Consider the following 21,385-nt stretch of genomic DNA (forward strand, 5'->3'; position numbering starts at 1 on the left):
GTCTTGAAGGTGAGAAATCATCATGGATAAAACTAATTCTTGTTGCCAAGCCATGAAGGAGATTAAGCAGAAGGGAGATCGATGGAAGTAACATTACTGTGAGCGACAGTTAAAAGTTACGACTTATATAAAGGAAGGAGCTAGCGTAACTTAGAAGCCAACGGTATCTTGCCACTGAAGTTTTACCGTCTTTCCTTGATTTGGGTTTGGCACATATTTCTATGAAATACATTAAGAACTTTGAGATGAGGAGGTAAAAGAAGCTTGTAGGTTAAGTCACCTACTTTCATTGAATTCAGATATAAGGCACACATTATCTGGGGGATAACTTCTTATACTTCCCAAGAGATAAAGAATCTTTTGGGTCGTACTCGAACGAAAACCAAAACCTTGGTATCCAAAACACCGATTTTTACTTCTGAATTCATTGTTCTGAATCCTTAAAACAGGCGTGACTCCTGAGAAGTATTCTAGGGAAAGGGTTTTCTTTTTTCTAAACAGAAACTTTCTTTTATTTTAGAGAGGGAATAATTATAAGATCAGAAAGGGAGATTCTTACTCCTGTATACCTCGAAGGCTTGGGGAGGAGTCTTACATTCTACCCCACTTAAAAAAGTGCGAGATGTCCTCATCTCGCAAGGTAGAGGACAGCTCTTTTTCTTAAGATCCAATTTTATTCTGGGGTTCCTTATATTCTGGTCAACCCAACAGAACACTGGGATAATATATCCCTTATATAGAACTCATCATTAAATAACAATTCATTCATATCTTTAACATGATAATGGTCCATTAGACCGAAAAGTTTCCTTCGGAACATTCCTCCACGGAAGTTCCAGTTAAGCAAGTTCTCAATTTGACATCCCTTAACTTGATCTACCGGTCAAGTATTAACAGTAGCAGCACAACCCACTAATCTCATAGTGATTTGCTGAATTCATTATCATCATTCTAGTTATGAATATCATCACAGGGACTCGTCCCATTAATCCTCATTGTGGTTTTGTTCAGATTATTATATTTCAACTAATTTCAGAAATCATCATTTTTCAATCAGAATAATTCTCAAACAGAATTAAAAATCATATCAACCACATTCAAAATCATCATCTGGATAGCATTAACACTTATAATTTCAAGTCTTAGATTTACTCCTATATATACCGTCAGTAAAGAGCTGCAGTTATACTCTCGGTATATACGGTCGTCACGGCCCTTGGAATTGTAAGGTAAATACCATCATGTCTAGGTCTCAAGCAAGTCAGGGATTCTATATAATTGCGGTATTTCCATGTGGAGACCCAATTACCAAATTACGAATTTTAGTTTGAATATCAAATTGTATGAATAATATCACATAATTACAACCTTTTTTTTGTGCTTCCTGATAAATTTTTGACATATTTGGTTTCTCAGTTGATCTTTATTAGCCAAAGGCTCTGATACCAACTGTGAGATCCCTGTTCCCACGGAGCAACAGATTGGGGGTACTAGCAGCGGAAGTAGCACTTCTCGCGCGGGACATGGGTCCCACATTCGGAGCCTCGCTCACGGATATCCGGATAAGAGACTAATCCGTCGGTTGTTCCAAAACCGAACCCGAAAAAACTTCCTTTACCGGAAAGCACGGGCGATTCCACCAGGATAACTTTTTACTCTAACGTAGTCAAGATCATTTCTGATCGAGCTGATCCAATTGCATCTATAAGATACTTGGTCAGATCAAGGAAGAAACTTGCACTTGGATCATTGGGATCAACGCTTTTTTCCCCATTCAAGAGGCACAGCCGTTGATTCCTATCCATAGAACAATTACTGTCCGGGATTTACTTTATCTATCGTAATAACAGAATTTTTGAGTCTCGATTTACGGATCCATCAGTCCAGCCTAACCCCATCCAGTCCCATGGGTTAGCCAACCGCCAACCACTGTAGTGATGGGATCCAATTAATAATTTGGTTAGGTTTTGTCCCGGGTACCAAGGAAAAGAGTTCCAAGGCCCCCTAGCCGGAAGTTCATGCAAAAATAAAACTAGTCACACCACTTACACACCCAATATGAAATTGCCTTTTCACAGATTCAACCAGTTTTAAAACAATCCTTTAATAAAACCATAGTATCACTGACCACCATCTTCCAATTTATCCAGTTGATTCTTAATTTTCCCATCATTCCTTCATCAGAGTATCTATGGCATCATTGGCAACTAGGACGCTCACCACCTGTCCACTCAGGGGCCGTTTCCTAGTTCCTAGCCCATAATACTCGGCAATATAATCATTTATTAAGATGGACTCTCGTTGAAGATCAGCAAGATCAACCAACAGATCCATATAAAGAGCCATGGACTCATCCATTGAAGACCAGCAAGGTCAATCAACCAGATCCATGCCCGGTTTCAGAAAACAACTCTTACTCCTTGTTCCAATATCTTCCTCGACCACGCGTGGGTATCCTAGGTGACCCAGAGCCCGAGCACCGTATGATCAGCACCCTCTAGGATTCTTCGCAGGTGACCTAGCGCTTCACTCATAGGCCGCTTCCTTGGCCCCTCATCCAGCATACCGGAAGCTCACCATTTTAATCAAACCGAGGCTGGTCAAGACCTCGGCCGACCTTGCTACGCGAGACGTCCTCCATTGACTCTCCGTCGGCAGTTGCAACTTTATCAGTTAGGTCTACGACCTTAATCACAAGACGGTCAAAATGCTTTCCCAGCATTCTTGACATAAAACAGTTATTTACAAACAACATTTACAAACAGTTTACAAATACAGTTTCTATATTAACTCTCATTTATCCAAAATTTTTTGAAAATCTAGACCCTTAGACTAAGGTTCTTTATACCTATTTCCAATTAATTTCAATTGCACATTGAAAAAATTCTTTCTGAATTTTCGTTTCAGGGGAATTCATTTTAATAAGGTGAGTTATTTTTCTATCCAAAAATATTCATAATCTGAATATTCTCTCTCTAGAATAATTTTCTCTCTCTAGGCTAAAACAGTTAGAAACAAGGTCTTTATATTTCTGAAGAGGGATTGATTACAGGGGAAGATACTAGACATCAAAAAAGGGGCTGGGGGAGGAATCTTACATTCTGCCCCACTTAAAAAATGCGAGATGTCCTCATCTCGCAAACTGGGATAATTTTGCAAGATGCACGAATATGAGACTTAGAGAAAATTTTAATCAAGATTAACCACCAAGAAAAGTCTTAAAGAGAGCAAGATTCAAAATAAGAACAAGATTTAAACTTTATTTCTTCTCGGAACTTAAACAGTAACGATAGAAGAACTCTTTACACTTCCATAAGCTCGTCCATCATATGGTCACAAAAGCAGCACTCACAAGCTGCATAAGTATAGGGTAACTCATCTATGGGAATGATTCTGCTGGTTATTGCCGCACCTATCTCAGTGGTATGAGGTGATCTAAAAAAAGGACCTCTGAGAGGCAAGCCAAAAACGGGGTAAAGGCATATCTTCTCATGAGGAAGAAAACACGCCAGTAAGAAGACCCACTCAAAAAATCCAAGATGCCTTGATCTCATGACGCAGTAGTATAGGGGACCCAAACCTAAGGCTTCAATAGCCATGGTCAAGTGGACATTGTTACGAAAGTGCTGCTGACCCCAGGGTGTTACCCTAGTTATGTCTTGATAGGTCCGCCATTTGGTCTGAGCTACAGAAGTTCCTAGGTGAGGAAAAAGTGAGCGCTCATACTGTTCTATAAAATCCTTCTTGATAGACTCACTTGCGTCTTGAAGGTGAGAAATCATCATGGATAAAACTAATTCTTGTTGCCAAGCCATGAAGGAGATTAAGCAGAAGGGAGATCGATGGAAGTAACATTACTGTGAGCGACAGTTAAAAGTTACGACTTATATAAAGGAAGGAGCTAGCGTAACTTAGAAGCCAACGGTATCTTGCCACTGAAGTTTTACCGTCTTTCCTTGATTTGGGTTTGGCACATATTTCTATGAAATACATTAAGAACTTTGAGATGAGGAGGTAAAAGAAGCTTGTAGGTTAAGTCACCTACTTTCATTGAATTCAGATATAAGGCACACATTATCTGGGGGATAACTTCTTATACTTCCCAAGAGATAAAGAATCTTTTGGGTCGTACTCGAATGAAAACCAAAACCTTGGTATCCAAAACACCGATTTTTACTTCTGAATTCATTGTTCTGAATCCTTAAAACAGGCGTGACTCCTGAGAAGTATTCTAGGGAAAGGGTCTTTCTTTTTTCTAAACAGAAACTTTCTTTTATTTTAGAGAGGGAATAATTATAAGATCAGAAAGGGAGATTCTTACTCCTGTATACCTCGAAGGCTTGGGGAGGAATCTTACATTCTACCCCACTTAAAAAAGTGCGAGATGTCCTCATCTCGCAAGGTAGAGGACAGCTCTTTTTCTTAAGATCCAATTTTATTCTGGGGTTCCTTATATTCTGGTCAACCCAACAGAACACTGGGATAATATATCCCTTATATAGAACTCATCATTAAATAACAATTCATTCATATCTTTAACATGATAATGGTCCATTAGACCGAAAAGTTTCCTTCGGAACATTCCTCCATGGAAGTTCCAGTTAAGCAAGCTCTCAATTTGACATCCCTTAACTTGATCTACCGGTCAAGTATGAACAGTAGCAGCACAACCCACTAATCTCATAGTGATTTGCTGAATTCATTATCATCATTCTAGTTATGAATATCATCACAGGGACTCGTCCCATTAATCCTCATTGTGGTTTTGTTCAGATTATTATATTTCAACTAATTTCAGAAATCATCATTTTTCAATCAGAATAATTCTCAAACAGAATTAAAAATCATATCAACCACATTCAAAATCATCATCTGGATAGCATTAACACTTATAATTTCAAGTCTTAGATTTACTCGTATATACTGTCAGTAAAGAGCTGCAGTTATACTCTCGGTATATACGGTCGTCACGGCCCTTGGAATTATAAGGTAAATACCATCATGTCTAGGTCTCAAGCAAGTCAGGGATTCTATATAATTGCGGTATTTCCATGTGGAGACCCAATTACCAAATTACGAATTTTAGTTTGAATATCAAATTGTATGAATAATATCACATAATTACAACCTTTTTTTTGTGCTTCCTGATAAATTTTTGACATATTTGGTTTCTCAGTTGATCTTTATTAGCCAAAGGCTCTGATACCAACTGTGAGATCCCTGTTCCCACGGAGCAACAGATTGGGGGTACTAGCAGCGGAAGTAGCACTTCTCGCGCGGGACATGGGTCCCACATTCGGAGCCTCGCTCACGGATATCCGGATAAGAGACTAATCCGTCGGTTGTTCCAAAACCGAACCCGAAAAAACTTCCTTTACCGGAAAGCACGGGCGATTCCACCAGGATAACTTTTTACTCTAACGTAGTCAAGATCATTTCTGATCGAGCTGATCCAATTGCATCTATAAGATACTTGGTCAGATCAAGGAAGAAACTTGCACTTGGATCATTGGGATCAACGCTTTTTTCCCCATTCAAGAGGCACAGCCGTTGATTCCTATCCATAGAACAATTACTGTCCGGGATTTACTTTATCTATCGTAATAACAGAATTTTTGAGTCTCGATTTACGGATCCATCAGTCCAGCCTAACCCCATCCAGTCCCATGGGTTAGCCAACCGCCAACCACTGTAGTGATGGGATCCAATTAATAATTTGGTTAGGTTTTGTCCCGGGTACCAAGGAAAAGAGTTCCAAGGCCCCCTAGCCGGAAGTTCATGCAAAAATAAAACTAGTCACACCACTTACACACCCAATATGAAATTGCCTTTTCACAGATTCAACCAGTTTTAAAACAATCCTTTAATAAAACCATAGTATCACTGACCACCATCTTCCAATTTATCCAGTTGATTCTTAATTTTCCCATCATTCCTTCATCAGAGTATCTATGGCATCATTGGCAACTAGGACGCTCACCACCTGTCCACTCAGGGGCCGTTTCCTAGTTCCTAGCCCATAATACTCGGCAATATAATCATTTATTAAGATGGACTCTCGTTGAAGATCAGCAAGATCAACCAACAGATCCATATAAAGAGCCATGGACTCATCCATTGAAGACCAGCAAGGTCAATCAACCAGATCCATGCCCGGTTTCAGAAAACAACTCTTACTCCTTGTTCCAATATCTTCCTCGACCACGCGTGGGTATCCTAGGTGACCCAGAGCCCGAGCACCGTATGGTCAGCACCCTCTAGGATTCTTCGCAGGTGACCTAGCGCTTCACTCATAGGCCGCTTCCTTGGCCCCTCATCCAGCATACCGGAAGCTCACCATTTTAATCAAACCGAGGCTGGTCAAGACCTCGGCCGACCTTGCTACGCGAGACGTCCTCCATTGACTCTCCGTCGGCAGTTGCAACTTTATCAGTTAGGTCTACGACCTTAATCACAAGACGGTCAAAATGCTTTCCCAGCATTCTTGACATAAAACAGTTATTTACAAACAACATTTACAAACAGTTTACAAATACAGTTTCTATATTAACTCTCATTTATCCAAAATTTTTTGAAAATCTAGACCCTTAGACTAAGGTTCTTTATACCTATTTCCAATTAATTTCAATTGCACATTGGAAAAATTCTTTCTGAATTTTTGTTTCAGGGGAATTCATTTTAATAAGGTGAGTTATTTTTCTATCCAAAAATATTCATAATCTGAATATTCTCTCTCTAGAATAATTTTCTCTCTCTAGGCTAAAACAGTTAGAAACAAGGTCTTTATATTTCTGAAGAGGGATTGATTACAGGGGAAGATACTAGACATCAAAAAAGGGGCTGGGGGAGGAATCTTACATTCTACCCCACTTAAAAAATGCGAGATGTCCTCATCTCGCAAACTGGGATAATTTCGCAAGATGCACGAATATGAGACTTAGAGAAAATTTTAATCAAGATTAACCACCAAGAAAAGTCTTAAAGAGAGAAAGATTCAAAATATGAACAAGATTTAAACTTTATTTATTCTCGGAACTTAAACAGTAAAACGATAGAAGAACTCTTTACACTTCCATAAGCTCGTCCATCATATGGTCACAAAAGCAGCACTCACAAGCTGCATAAGTATAGGGTAACTCATCTATGGGAATGATTCTGCTGGTTATTGCTGCACCTATCTCAGTGGTATGAGGTGATCTAAAAAAAGGACCTCTGAGAGGCAAGCCAAAAACGGGGTAAAGGCATATCTTCTCATGAGGAAGAAAACACGCCAGTAAGAAGACCCACTCAAAAAATCCAAGATGCCTTGATCTCATGACGCAGTAGTATCGGGGACCCAAACCTAAGGCTTCAATAGCCATGGTCAAGTGGACATTGTTACGAAAGTGCTGCTGACCCCAGGGTGTTACCCTAGTTATGTCTTGATAGGTCCGCCATTTGGTCTGAGCTACAGAAGTTCCTAGGTGAGGAAAAAGTGAGCGCTCATACTGTTCTATAAAATCCTTCTTGATAGACTCACTTGCGTCTTGAAGGTGAGAAATCATCATGGATAAAACTAATTCCTGTTGCCAAGCCATGAAGGAGATTAAGCAGAAGGGAGATCGATGGAAGTAACATTACTGTGAGCGACAGTTAAAAGTTACGACTTATATAAAGGAAGGAGCTAGCGTAACTTAGAAGCCAACGGTATCTTGCCACTGAAGTTTTACCGTCTTTCCTTGATTTGGGTTTGGCACATATTTCTATGAAATACATTAAGAACTTTGAGATGAGGAGGTAAAAGAAGCTTGTAGGTTAAGTCACCTACTTTCATTGAATTCAGATATAAGGCACACATTATCTGGGGGATAACTTCTTATACTTCCCAAGAGATAAAGAATCTTTTGGGTCGTACTCGAATGAAAACCAAAACCTTGGTATCCAAAACACCAATTTTTACTTCTGAATTCATTGTTCTGAATCCTTAAAACAGGCGTGACTCCTGAGAAGTATTCTAGGGAAAGGGTCTTTCTTTTTTCTAAACAGAAACTTTCTTTTATTTTAGAGAGGGAATAATTATAAGATCAGAAAGGGAGATTCTTACTCCTGTATACCTCGAAGGCTTGGGGAGGAATCTTACATTCTACCCCACTTAAAAAAGTGCGAGATGTCCTCATCTCGCAAGGTAGAGGACAGCTCTTTTTCTTAAGATCCAATTTTATTCTGGGGTTCCTTATATTCTGGTCAACCCAACAGAACACTGGGATAATATATCCCTTATATAGAACTCATCATTAAATAACAATTCATTCATATCTTTAACATGATAATGGTCCATTAGACCGAAAAGTTTCCTTCGGAACATTCCTCCATGGAAGTTCCAGTTAAGCAAGCTCTCAATTTGACATCCCTTAACTTGATCTACCGGTCAAGTATGAACAGTAGCAGCACAACCCACTAATCTCATAGTGATTTGCTGAATTCATTATCATCATTCTAGTTATGAATATCATCACAGGGACTCGTCCCATTAATCCTCATTGTGGTTTTGTTCAGATTATTATATTTCAACTAATTTCAGAAATCATCATTTTTCAATCAGAATAATTCTCAAACAGAATTAAAAATCATATCAACCACATTCAAAATCATCATCTGGATAGCATTAACACTTATAATTTCAAGTCTTAGATTTACTCGTATATACTGTCAGTAAAGAGCTGCAGTTATACTCTCGGTATATACGGTCGTCACGGCCCTTGGAATTATAAGGTAAATACCATCATGTCTAGGTCTCAAGCAAGTCAGGGATTCTATATAATTGCGGTATTTCCATGTGGAGACCCAATTACCAAATTACGAATTTTAGTTTGAATATCAAATTGTATGAATAATATCACATAATTACAACCTTTTTTTTGTGCTTCCTGATAAATTTTTGACATATTTGGTTTCTCAGTTGATCTTTATTAGCCAAAGGCTCTGATACCAACTGTGAGATCCCTGTTCCCACGGAGCAACAGATTGGGGGTACTAGCAGCGGAAGTAGCACTTCTCGCGCGGGACATGGGTCCCACATTCGGAGCCTCGCTCACGGATATCCGGATAAGAGACTAATCCGTCGGTTGTTCCAAAACCGAACCCGAAAAAACTTCCTTTATCGGAAAGCACGGGCGATTCCACCAGGATAACTTTTTACTCTAACGTAGTCAAGATCATTTCTGATCGAGCTGATCCAATTGCATCTATAAGATACTTGGTCAGATCAAGGAAGAAACTTGCACTTGGATCATTGGGATCAACGCTTTTTTCCCCATTCAAGAGGCACAGCCGTTGATTCCTATCCATAGAACAATTACTGTCCGGGATTTACTTTATCTATCGTAATAACAGAATTTTTGAGTCTCGATTTACGGATCCATCAGTCCAGCCTAACCCCATCCAGTCCCATGGGTTAGCCAACCGCCCAACCACTGTAGTGATGGGATCCAATTAATAATTTGGTTAGGTTTTGTCCCGGGTACCAAGGAAAAGAGTTCCAAGGCCCCCTAGCCAGAAGTTCATGCAAAAATAAAACTAGTCACACCACTTACACACCCAATATGAAATTGCCTTTTCACAGATTCAACCAGTTTTAAAACAATCCTTTAATAAAACCATAGTATCACTGACCACCATCTTCCAATTTATCCAGTTGATTCTTAATTTTCCCATCATTCCTTCATCAGAGTATCTATGGCATCATTGGCAACTAGGACGCTCACCACTTGTCCACTCAGGGGCCGTTTCCTAGTTCCTCGCCCATAATACTCGGCAATATAATCATTTATTAAGATGGACTCTCGTTGAAGATCAGCAAGATCAACCAACAGATCCATATAAAGAGCCATGGACTCATCCATTGAAGACCAGCAAGGTCAATCAACCAGATCCATGCCCGGTTTCAGAAAACAACTCTTACTCCTTGTTCCAATATCTTCCTCGACCACGCGTGGGTATCCTAGGTGACCCAGAGCCCGAGCACCGTATGGTCAGCACCCTCTAGGATTCTTCGCAGGTGACCTAGTGCTTCACTCATAGGCCGCTTCCTTGGCCCCTCATCCAGCATACCGGAAGCTCACCATTTTAATCAAACCGAGGCTGGTCAAGACCTCGGCCGACCTTGCTACGCGAGACGTCCTCCATTGACTCTCCGTCGGCAGTTGCAACTTTATCAGTTAGGTCTACGACCTTAATCACAAGACGGTCAAAATGCTTTTCCAGCATTCTTGACATAAAACGGTTATTTACAAACAACATTTACAAACAGTTTACAAATACAGTTTCTATATTAACTCTCATTTATCCAAAATTTTTTGAAAATCTAGACCCTTAGACTAAGGTTCTTTATATCTATTTCCAATTAATTTCAATTGCACATTGGAAAAATTCTTTCTGAATTTTTGTTTCAGGGGAATTCATTTTAATAAGGTGAGTTATTTTTCTATCCAAAAATATTCATAATCTGAATATTCTCTCTCTAGAATAATTTTCTCTCTCTAGGCTAAAACAGTTAGAAACAAGGTCTTTATATTTCTGAAGAGGGATTGATTACAGGGGAAGATACTAGACATCAAAAAAGGGGTTGGGGGAGGAATCTTACATTCTACCCCACTTAAAAAATGCGAGATGTCCTCATCTCGTAAACTGGGATAATTTCGCAAGATGCACGAATATGAGACTTAGAGAAAATTTTAATCAAGATTAACCACCAAGAAAAGTCTTAAAGAGAGAAAGATTCAAAATAAGAACAAGATTTAAACTTTATTCATTCTCGGAACTTAAACAGTAACGATAGAAGAACTCTTTACACTTCCATAAGCCCCCGTCCATCATATGGTCACAAAAGCAGCACTCACAAGTTGCATAAGTATAGGGTAACTCATCTATGGGAATGATTCTGCTGGTTATTGCCGCACCTATCTCAGTGGTATGAGGTGATCTAACAAAAGGACCTCTGAGAGGCAAGCCAAAAACGGGGTAAAGGCATATCTTCTCATGAGGAAGAAAACACGCCAGTAAGAAGACCCGCTCAGAAAATCCAAGATGCCTTGATCTCATGACGCAGTAGTATGGGGGACCCAAACCTAAGGCTTCAATAACCATGGCCAAGCGGACATTGTTACGAAAGTGCTGCTGACCCCAGGGTGTTACCCTAGTTATGTCTTGATAGGTCCGCCATTTGGTCTGAGCTACAGAAGTTTCTAGGTGAGGAAAAAGTGAGCTACAGAAGTTCCTAGGTGAGGAAAAAGTGAGCGCTCATACTGTTCTATAAAATCCTTCTTGACAGACTCACTTGCGTCTTGAAGGTGAGAAATCATCATGGATAAAACTAATTCTTGTTGCCAAGCCATGAAGGAGATTAAGAAGAAGGGAGATCGATGGAAGTAAGATTATTGTGAGCGACAATTAAAAGTTACGACTTATATAAAGGAAGGAGCTAGCATAACTTAGAAGCCAACGGTACACTGAAGTTTTACCGTCTTTCTTTGATTTGGGTTTGGCACATATTTCTATGAAATACATTAAGAACTTTGAGATGAGGAGGTAAAAGAAGCTTGTAGGTTAAGTCACCTACTTTCATTGAATTCAGATATAAGGCACACAATATCTGGGAGATAACTTCTTATACTTCCCAAGAGATAAAGAACTTTTTTTGGGTCGTACTCGAATGAAAACCAAAACCTTGGTATCCAAAACACCGATTTTTACTTCTGAATTCATTGTTCTGAATCCTTAAAACAGGCATGACTCTTGAGAAGTATTCTAGGAAAAGGGTCTTTCTTTTTTTTAAACAGAAACTTTCTTTTATTTTAGAGAGGGAATAATTATAAGATCAGAAAGGGAGATTCTTACTCCTGTATACCTCGAAGGCTGGGGAGGAATCTTACACAATAACCTAATATATATGTTATGAGACTTACTCTTGATTATTGGGAATTAATATTTTAATTTTATATTGGAGACACCCATGTGTACTATGCCAGTTTGTATGTGTGATTTGATATTATAGTTGCATATTCCTCATGAGATGACGTTGGAATTAATTGATGTGTTCAATTGATTTTTTAACTAACGTGGATTATGTCCATGAGTATAGGTATTGAGATGTGCGAGGTTACTGATTGAGGTGTCGTACTAAATGAGGGTACCAATTGAGGTGTCGTACTAAATGAGGGTACCGATTGAGGTGTCGTGTGGAATGAGATGTGTGAGGGTACCGATTTAGGTGTTGTAAGATTCCTCCCCAGCCTCTCAAGATGTCCAACATCTTCCCGTGTAATTAAATCCCTCTTCAAAAATATAAAAGATCTTGTTTCTAACTGTTTTAACCTAGAGAGAGAAAATATTCTAGAGAGCGAATATTCAGATTTTTAATGTTTTTGGATAGAAAAATATCTCATCTTACTAAAATGAATTCCTATGAAAAAGAAATTTAAAAAGAACTTTCCAATGTACAATTGGGATTAATTGGAAATGGGTATAAAGGACCTTAGCCTAAGGGTCTAGATTTTTAAAAAATTTTAGATTATGGTCCAATTAAGGTTCTTGTGGGCCAATAGGATCAATCCATGTGTGGGGAGAAGATAAATCCAATTTGTAAAAGAAATTATCCAAAAATGAATAAATGCTCACATAAGATGAAGAGTTGACTAAGGACAAGGCTACTAATAGTTAAAAAGGGGAGATATTTAGAAGTAAATACTCACATAAGATGAAGAATTGACTAAAGACAAGGCTAATAGTTAAAAAGGGGAGATATTTAGAAGTAAATACTCACATAAGATGAAGAATTGACTATGTACAAGGTTTATTAGTAAGAAACTATGAGTAATATCAAAAATATGAGATATTTTGGGTATAATGATTCCATTTTGACACATATGTAAGGAAGGGGAGTCCCTTCAATGAGGTGCCTACTTCACATGCTTGAATGAGTTTTAAACTCAAAAATAATGTGATATTTTTATCTCTCCTCTCTCTTGAACCAAACCAAATCAAAATGGAACCAAACCGAATCAAAATGGAACCAAACCGAATCAAAAAGTAACCAAACTAGGTCCAAATCTAGTCCAAATTCAACCAAACTGAATCTGGAAAATTCTAGAAATCAGTTAGCCTTGGTTAGAGCCTCCCTCTCCTATAAATAGAACATGAGTCCTTTGAAATTGATAGGAGAATTTTACTATATTAGAATTATGCTGAAATAATGCTAATTTTTACTATTCTCTAAAATTCTCTCCAAATTGGAGAAATTGGAGCTTACCTCTTTCTTCAATCCCCATTGGTGGCTCCATCAACATACTAAACTAATTGATTGGTTGGGGGCCTCTACCGTGAACAAAGAATCAAGCAATTTGTAAGGTAAATGGTGAATTTTGATCTTTTCTATAATTTCTCAATGTTTCTCTCTTCTCAACCCCTCGCAAGCTTGAGAAGCTTAATTGGAATGGTTTTTGAATGCTATTGAAGTTAATTGATGAATGGTAGTAAAGAATTACATAAATTGATGAATGCTATTGAGTTTAATTGATGAATGATAGTCAAGAATTACATAAATTTTTATTTATGCTTAATTCTAATGGTTTTTATATAAATTCTCTCTCTCACTTTAGAAATGGTCATACTCTTGGCCCATTCTCAATCTAGATGAAGCTTTTCATAAAGCTTTTCCTTAATCTACGATTAATCTATGCTTAAGTCCAAATTAATGGCTTTTTTCTATGCTTTTAGTTTATGTATTTCATGAATATTGATGATTCAATCCGTTATGGATTAATGATCCAATTAGGGATCATTCTAATCATTCCCTTAAAGATAAGCTTTATCTTTTAAAATAATTGAGATTTATCAGTCATAGCAGCGGAGCTATGGTAAAATTTTTACAAAAATTACACATAAAATAATTTCATTCGAAGCAAGAAAAGAGGACTTCCTACCATATTCTAGGAATTATCATCCTAGATTAATTGAAAGAATTTCATTGTAATCATGGATTGAAATCATGGAAAAATTGATTAATATATTATGCATAATTGAATTTCATGCATAGAGGTATGCATAAAAGATTATTATTTTAATGTAAAAGTGTTACTTTTATCATATTTGGATTTCATGCATAGAGGTATGCATAAAAGATTATTATATTAATGTAAAAGTGTTACTTTTATCATATTTGGATTTCATGCATAGAGGTATGCATAAAAGATTATTATTTTAATATAAAAATGTTACTTTTATCATATTTGGATTTCATGCATAGAGGTATGCATAAAAGATTATTATATTGATGTAAAAGTGTTACTTTTATCATATTTAGATTTCATGCATAGAGGTATGCATAAAAGATTATTATTTTAATATAAAAGTGTTACTTTTATCATATTTGGATTTCATGCATAGAGGTATGCATAAAAGATTATTATATTAATGTAAAAGTGTTACTTTTATCATATTTAGATTTCATGCATAGAGGTATGCATAAAAGATTATTATATTAATGTAAAAGTGTTACTTTTATCATATTTAGATTTCATGCATAGAGGTATGCATAAAAGATTATTATTTTAATATAAAAGTGTTGCTTTTATCTTATTTGGATTTTATGCATAGAGGTATGCATAAAAGATTATTATATAAAAGTATTACTTTTATCATATTTGATTTTTATGCATAAATGGGTGCATAAAAGATATTTTTTTATACTAAAAGTGTGATTTTCATCATAATTGGATTTTTTGCCTAAATTAGATGCATAAGAGAAATTCTTTTATTCTAAAAGTGTAATTCCTACTAAATTGGATTTATGCATAGAAAGATGCATAAAGAAATCTATTTTTAGTTCAAAAGAGTTATTTTCATCTATTTTGATTTTATGCATAGGAAGATGCATAAAAGATTGATTTTTAATTCAAAAGTGTCATTCTCATTTAAAATGAATTTATGCATAGGAAGATGCATAAAAGATTGATTTTTATTTTGAAAGTGTTATTCTCCTTAAAATAGAATTTATGCATAAATAGATGCGTAAAGAAATCTTATATCAAATATAAGAATTCTCTTGTATCCTATAAATAGATATTAGGATGTGATAAGATGCATATGAGAAGTGATAGGATGATGATTAAGAAGAAAGAATGGTCAAAAGTTAAAAAAAATAGATATACACAGAGAATTACAGTTTTAAATCCATAAAGGCTATGCAAAAGAGGATTACATAGGTGCGTAGAGCTTGAAGAGAGCTTTGCGCCCATATAAAAACTTTCAAAAATGGACAACCGAGCGAAAAGTTTTGAGCATTTTACTACAAGACTATAAAACTGCCAAAATTAGCCTAAAAGTTAGCAAAATTGGGAGAAATTCTATCATCAATGAAGTAAGGGATTAAGAAATTAGTTACATGAGTGGAAAGAGCATATAAAGAGCTTCCTAGCCATATGATCAATTTAAGAAACCAACACTGGTTGAAAATTGGATATTAGACCACAAAAACTGCACTTCCCTCTCTTTGCATGAAACCTCAATTTTCACATAGCCTCTTACCTTTCATCTTCTTCATGATTCAAGCTAGAGGGTAAGGGTTAACATTGCTCAGCGGACAATCGTAAAGATTTACCTATGGTCCCCAAAGTCTTTTCGCATGCTCATTACCGCTAAAACCATTGGTACCTCCAAAAGGAGGGCGGCAATAAGGCAAGGGCTACCTTGAGAAGTCACAGGCCCACCAAGATAATAACTCCTTATCCCACTTATCATGAATCATCAAAGAGGTCTAAAATTGGGTTAAGCATGAGGAGCTAATGCTAAATGAGACATTCACATGTAAAGAGAGTGTTTGAATAGGGGTTTGAAAGATAAGAGAATGGCAATGACACAAAATGCTCAATTGAGGAGGCTCATTCCTTGATTTGAAAGGGAGAGGAGGGCTTCTTTTATAGGTGGAGAATCACCCTCTCTTCCATTGTTACAAATTATAACATAAAAATCTTCAACCCTTCAGTGACATAAGGATAGATGTCACCATCAATTGTCCTCTTAGGCTAAGTCTTCTATTGATTATTAAATTAAAGACTTTTTGACTTTGAGAGTGTGATGAGATAATAGCCAAGCCTAAGTGGCGTGTAGGTGGAGATCCCACTTACACATGGCGGAATTCTCCTCTTCCATGTAGGCATTCTAGAAGAATCTTTCCCAATTATGCACCTACACACACTCCTCCACATGCCTTCCACACTCCCCAACTTGTGGTGAATACCATATTAATAATACAATAAAAATCCATGTGAGCATGAAGGCCCACTTTTATTTTCCACATCATTAGCCTATCTACCATACCAAAGTATTTATCAAGCATACTTGTGGCATTTACAATGTGTGCATCCTAAATCAAGTAAAACCATTATATTTGAAGATAGAATGCTGTTATCGGGGTAGCCGCCAAGCCGCTGCATCACCACGTCGTTATTCCATTGTGGGCGCGCAATCTTCTTGGACAAGCTTCCACCTTATTACCATTGAGAAACCATCAAAATATGCAAAAAATTGACAGTGAAAGATATCAATTTTTCACGTCGCATCTTTCCCCCCCAGCAGATCCTCCATGCTTGTCTGTGGGGTCTGCTGGCCATGGTGCTCGAGGGTAGAATATCTTTAGCCGGTACTCATTGGCACGTCTGGGAACCTCCTGGCCACTTGCATCATCTAGAAGATAGGTGTTATTTTTGAACTTTTGCTTTATCCTGAAGGGGCCTTCCCACCGTCGAAGAAGCTTCTTATCTAGCCGTTTCTCCACACGGCCATCATACCTCATGAGCTTCCTTGCTTGAGTTCCGGCTTCTTCTTCTTCTTCGTGAGAGTGTCATGCCTTGCCTTGCACCGTTGTTGTGTAGCCTCCAAATTTTGAAGTGCCTGAAGTCGCCTCTCATCCAAGATCTCCAGTTGTGCTAGGCGTTGGGCATGTGTTTCTTCTTCATTATTCAAGTGTGTAAAAGATGTGCGAAGGCTTGTGATTTCCAATTCTATTGGCAAAATAGCCTCCATTCCATAAACTAACTGAAAAGGTGTGAAACCAAGAGAGAGTTTGTGAGTTGTCCTATAGGCCCATAGGACCTCTGGCAAATGCACATCCCACTTTCTCTTCATAGTATCCACTAGCTTAGACAAAGATCCACAAAGCAGTCTATTAGTTTTTTCTACTAAACCATTACATTGGGGATAATAGGGAGTTGACATAGCATGCTTTATTTTTAATTTCTGCACCAAAGCTTCAATCAAGTCATTCCTGAAAGACCTCCCCCCCATCCGTAAGGATTTCTAATGGACACCCAAATCGGGCACATATGTATTCCCTGAGAAAGGATGCCACAGTTACTGCTTTATTATTGACCATTGCCTTTGCTTCTGCCCACCTTGTTGCATAATCTGTGGCCACCAATATGTAATACTTCCCATGTGAGGAACGAGGAAGTGGGCCCACAAAATCTAATCCCCACCTTTCAAATGGACCATATGCTGGGATAGGGTTTAAGGGTCCGAGAACCAATTGCTTATGCCTATATGCCTGGCATACTTCACAGCTTCTGCACCACTCATAGACATCTTTGCTGAGTCGAGGCCAATAATACCCTGTGTTAAGGATCCTCCGAGTTGTGCTGGCTGAGGCAAAGTGACCTGAACATTCATGACATAATTCCATAATCCTTTTAGATTCTTCCAGGCTCACTACCCTCCTAAGGATCTTATCCTTACCTTGCTTGTAAAGAAGATCCCCTAGAATTGTGTAAGGATGAGCTTTCCTGGTAAGCCTTTGCTTTTGTTGAGGATTCAATCCAGGAGGGAAGTATCCTGTATCTAAATAGTGTTGAACATCTTGGAGCTCAGGCCAACCTGTATCCATTAATGCAAGAGTAGCTACTTTGAAAGAAGCCAAGGTTTTAGTAGCCAATTCATCAGCCTTTTGATTATCCTTCCTGTTAACATGCACAAATTTACAAAACTCAAAAGCTTCTTTTAACTCCATTGCCCTTTTATACAATTCTTGGAGATTAGGACTCCTTGCCTTATATTCTCCTTTCATTTGTCGGATGACCAATTGCGAAACCCCTTTAACCTCTACCTCTTCAATTCCATCTTTTATGCAATCTTCTAATCCCCAAATTAATGCATTGTACTCAGCCACATTATTTGATATAGCCTTTGGAAACTCCCTACCCTTGGTCCATACCTCTTTTCCTTCTGAATCGAATAAAACTATCCCCCCAACCCCACATTGCCTAGAAGGACTAAAGGCTCCATCAAAATGCATAGTGAAAGCAGTTGGTGGTGTCTCCAAATCTTCATATACTTCTTCCTTTGCTCTTGTTCCTTCTTCCTCTTCCTTCCTGGTAAGCAAATTTGCAAGAGAGGCCCTAGTGGTGTTTTCTGTAATAAAAGTGAAAGAGAATTCTTGAAGCTCACAAATCCACTTTGCAAACTTCCCTCCTGCAGGATTGGGTTTGCAGACCAAGAATTGTAAATAAGGTTGAGATGTGAGGAAGAAAAAAGGGCAAGGTAACAAGTATGACCTGAACTTCTTTACTGCAAAAACAAGAGACAAACCACCTTTCTCCATTTCACCATACCTCTCCTCAGCATCAGTGAGTTGTTGGCTTGCATAATACACTGGTTGCATACGCCCTTGCTCTCCCTTTTGCAAGAGTATAGCACCCACTCAATGTGATGAGACACTTGGGTTCACATAAAAGTCCTCCCCCCACCTAGGAGGCTGCACAATTGGACTTTGACTCATGCATTCTTTGAGCAAACAAAAAGATTGAATTTGATCGGGCCCCCATTGGAAAGAAACATTCTTCTTTGTTAACAGATTTATAGGATAAATCTTCTCAGAGAACATGTCAACAAAGCGTTGGTAATACTTTATTTTACCCAAAATCCTACTTACCTCCCTTATATTGGTAGGTGGTGGGAGGGCCACAATTGCCTGCACCTTCTTAGGATCCATCTCTATGCCTTCTTCTGAGATAACATGTCCCAAGTGAACCACCTTCCTTCGTGCCAAGCGGCATTTTCCAGGATTAAGACACCCTTTTGCATCATCAATATTTTGCAAGGCTAACCTCAACTTTTCCAAGTGATCCATGCGGCTTGAATAAATGCAAAAATCATCCAGAAAGACCCTTATAAACTTTCCCAACAAGTAAGGTGCAAATACCTGACTCATGAAGCGTTGAAAAGTTGCTGGTGCATTGGTCAAGCCAAATGGCATCACCCTATAGGCATACACTCCCCAAGATAAATGAGGTTTTCCTTTGATCTTCTTCACAAATTCGGATTTGAAGGTATCCAGAGTATCCATCACACACTAAATACAATTCATGACCTGCAACTTGATTCAAAATCTCATCCTGAAAGGGTAAAGGATAATAATCCCTCTTTGTGCATGCATTCAGAGGGCGAAAAACTACAGACACATGCCATTTTCCACCCTTTTTGGGAGTGACTACAATTGGGGAAATCCACTCTGAATTCTCTACTGGAAAAATAAATCCAGCTTCAAGCAAATTAGTTACCTCCTTCTTAAGCACCTCTACTTGCACTACTCCCAAACGCCTTAGCCGCTGTACCACTGGCTTACTTTGGGGCTTGAGATCAATCTTGTGCTCTACTAGGGTAACTTGGCATACTTGTGAGTAGCTGTTTGCAAAAAGGTTAGGAAATCCATCCAACATTTTTAAGTAATTCTCCCTTTCAGTACCTGCTATGGACTACCACTTGTCTCTTCTTCATCGGATGACTCTGACTCTGAACTTTCGGAAGTTGAAGGTTCACCTCTTACCACTTTCTTGCGACGACTCTTGATGTTGTAATGGACCTTCTTATTCTCACCTTGTAGAATAAGATCACCTATCTCCCACTTTTGAATTGCCTTCACTTGGCGAAGCCATGGCCTACCCAATATCAATGGGTAAGCCCTAGCATCAGGCTTTGTAGGAATGACCTGGAAAGTTGTAAGCACAGAAATACCACATACATCCACTCCCAAATTCCTGACAATTCCTAAGGTTTTCACCCTAGTATTATCAGCAAGTTTGATGCGATAGGGAGAGTTAGTAGAAGACAACTTTAAATCAACATCTTTCATTGTTTTTTCACTCATGACATTGATTGACGGACCTCCATCAATGTATGCATTAGAAATTGTTTGCCCCTCAATGATGACAATCACAGGCACATCATCTCCTACATCAATATCCACTTTTTGAACCATAGGAGTCCCATTATCCCTCTTCTTCTTTTTCTTAGATTCCCTTGTGCTAGCCAGCTTACCCCATTCCTTTCAAAGCTTGGGAGAGAGTGCCAAAAGCTGCCCAGATGTGATTTGTGCTGTTTTCTCCGTAAGATCTATTAAGAGGTCATATCTAAGAGATCTTTGTCCAAGAGGAAAGTCAGATTGTCCAATTTTTCTCCTAGATGACTTCTTCTTCTTATTTTTCTCCTCTTCTTCAGATTTATCTCCTTGTTCTTCTTCCTGACTCCTACTTTTACGACCCATTGATGCCACTTGATGGCATCAATGTTTCCTCTTCTTCTTCTGAGCATGTTTCCTCTAAAAGTGCTAAACTTTTATCCTCACTTTTCCTCAACTTTGGACACTCAGTGCGATAGTTCCCCTTCTCTTGACATTCATAGCATGTGACACTACTTCTATCCCTAGGTTTATCCTCAGCTCGTGGAACCCTAGGTGGCCTTGCATTAACTAAGTGTAACTTCAAATCAGCAAATTCTGCCATAAGTTGTGCAATGTTATGATCCAAGGATGGAGCTTGTACCTGAGATGTTGAGGCTATCTCTACTCGTGGTGGGGTTGGCACATTCGAAGAAGATTGGAATGTGGACTCAATATGAAGAGTGGCCTCCTTCTTCAAAGCAATACGAAGAGCCTCTTTAAAATTAGTGGGATCTTTGCTAAGAACTTTTCCATGCAAGCGAGGATCCAAAGCCCTGATAAACTTGCTCATCTTAAGGTACTCCATTGCTAAAGAACTCTTTGAATCTTCCATAGAAGGTGAAGAAGAAGAAGCAACAACATGTAAAGTAGCTTGTTGATATTTGATGAATAAGGTTTCATACCTCATTGAAAAGGCAGAAACTGAATCTCCTTCCTTTTGGAAAATTTGACCCAATTGCAATCGAAAGCATTTGGCGACTCCACTGTCCCAAATATCTCCTTCATTGCTTTGGTCAACCTTTCCCAATCATTCTTGGACTCCTCTGGCAAAGCCTCATGCCAAGTTAAGGCCACACCCTCCAAGAAATCTGGAAGTATTTCTACTCTCTCCTTCATAGACCAATGCGTCAACCGGCATGC

This window comes from Cibotium barometz, chromosome 59 (assembly GCF_041138505.1).
Source record: "Cibotium barometz isolate CiBa-2024 chromosome 59, ASM4113850v1, whole genome shotgun sequence".
NCBI classification, from domain to species: domain Eukaryota; kingdom Viridiplantae; phylum Streptophyta; class Polypodiopsida; order Cyatheales; family Cibotiaceae; genus Cibotium; species Cibotium barometz.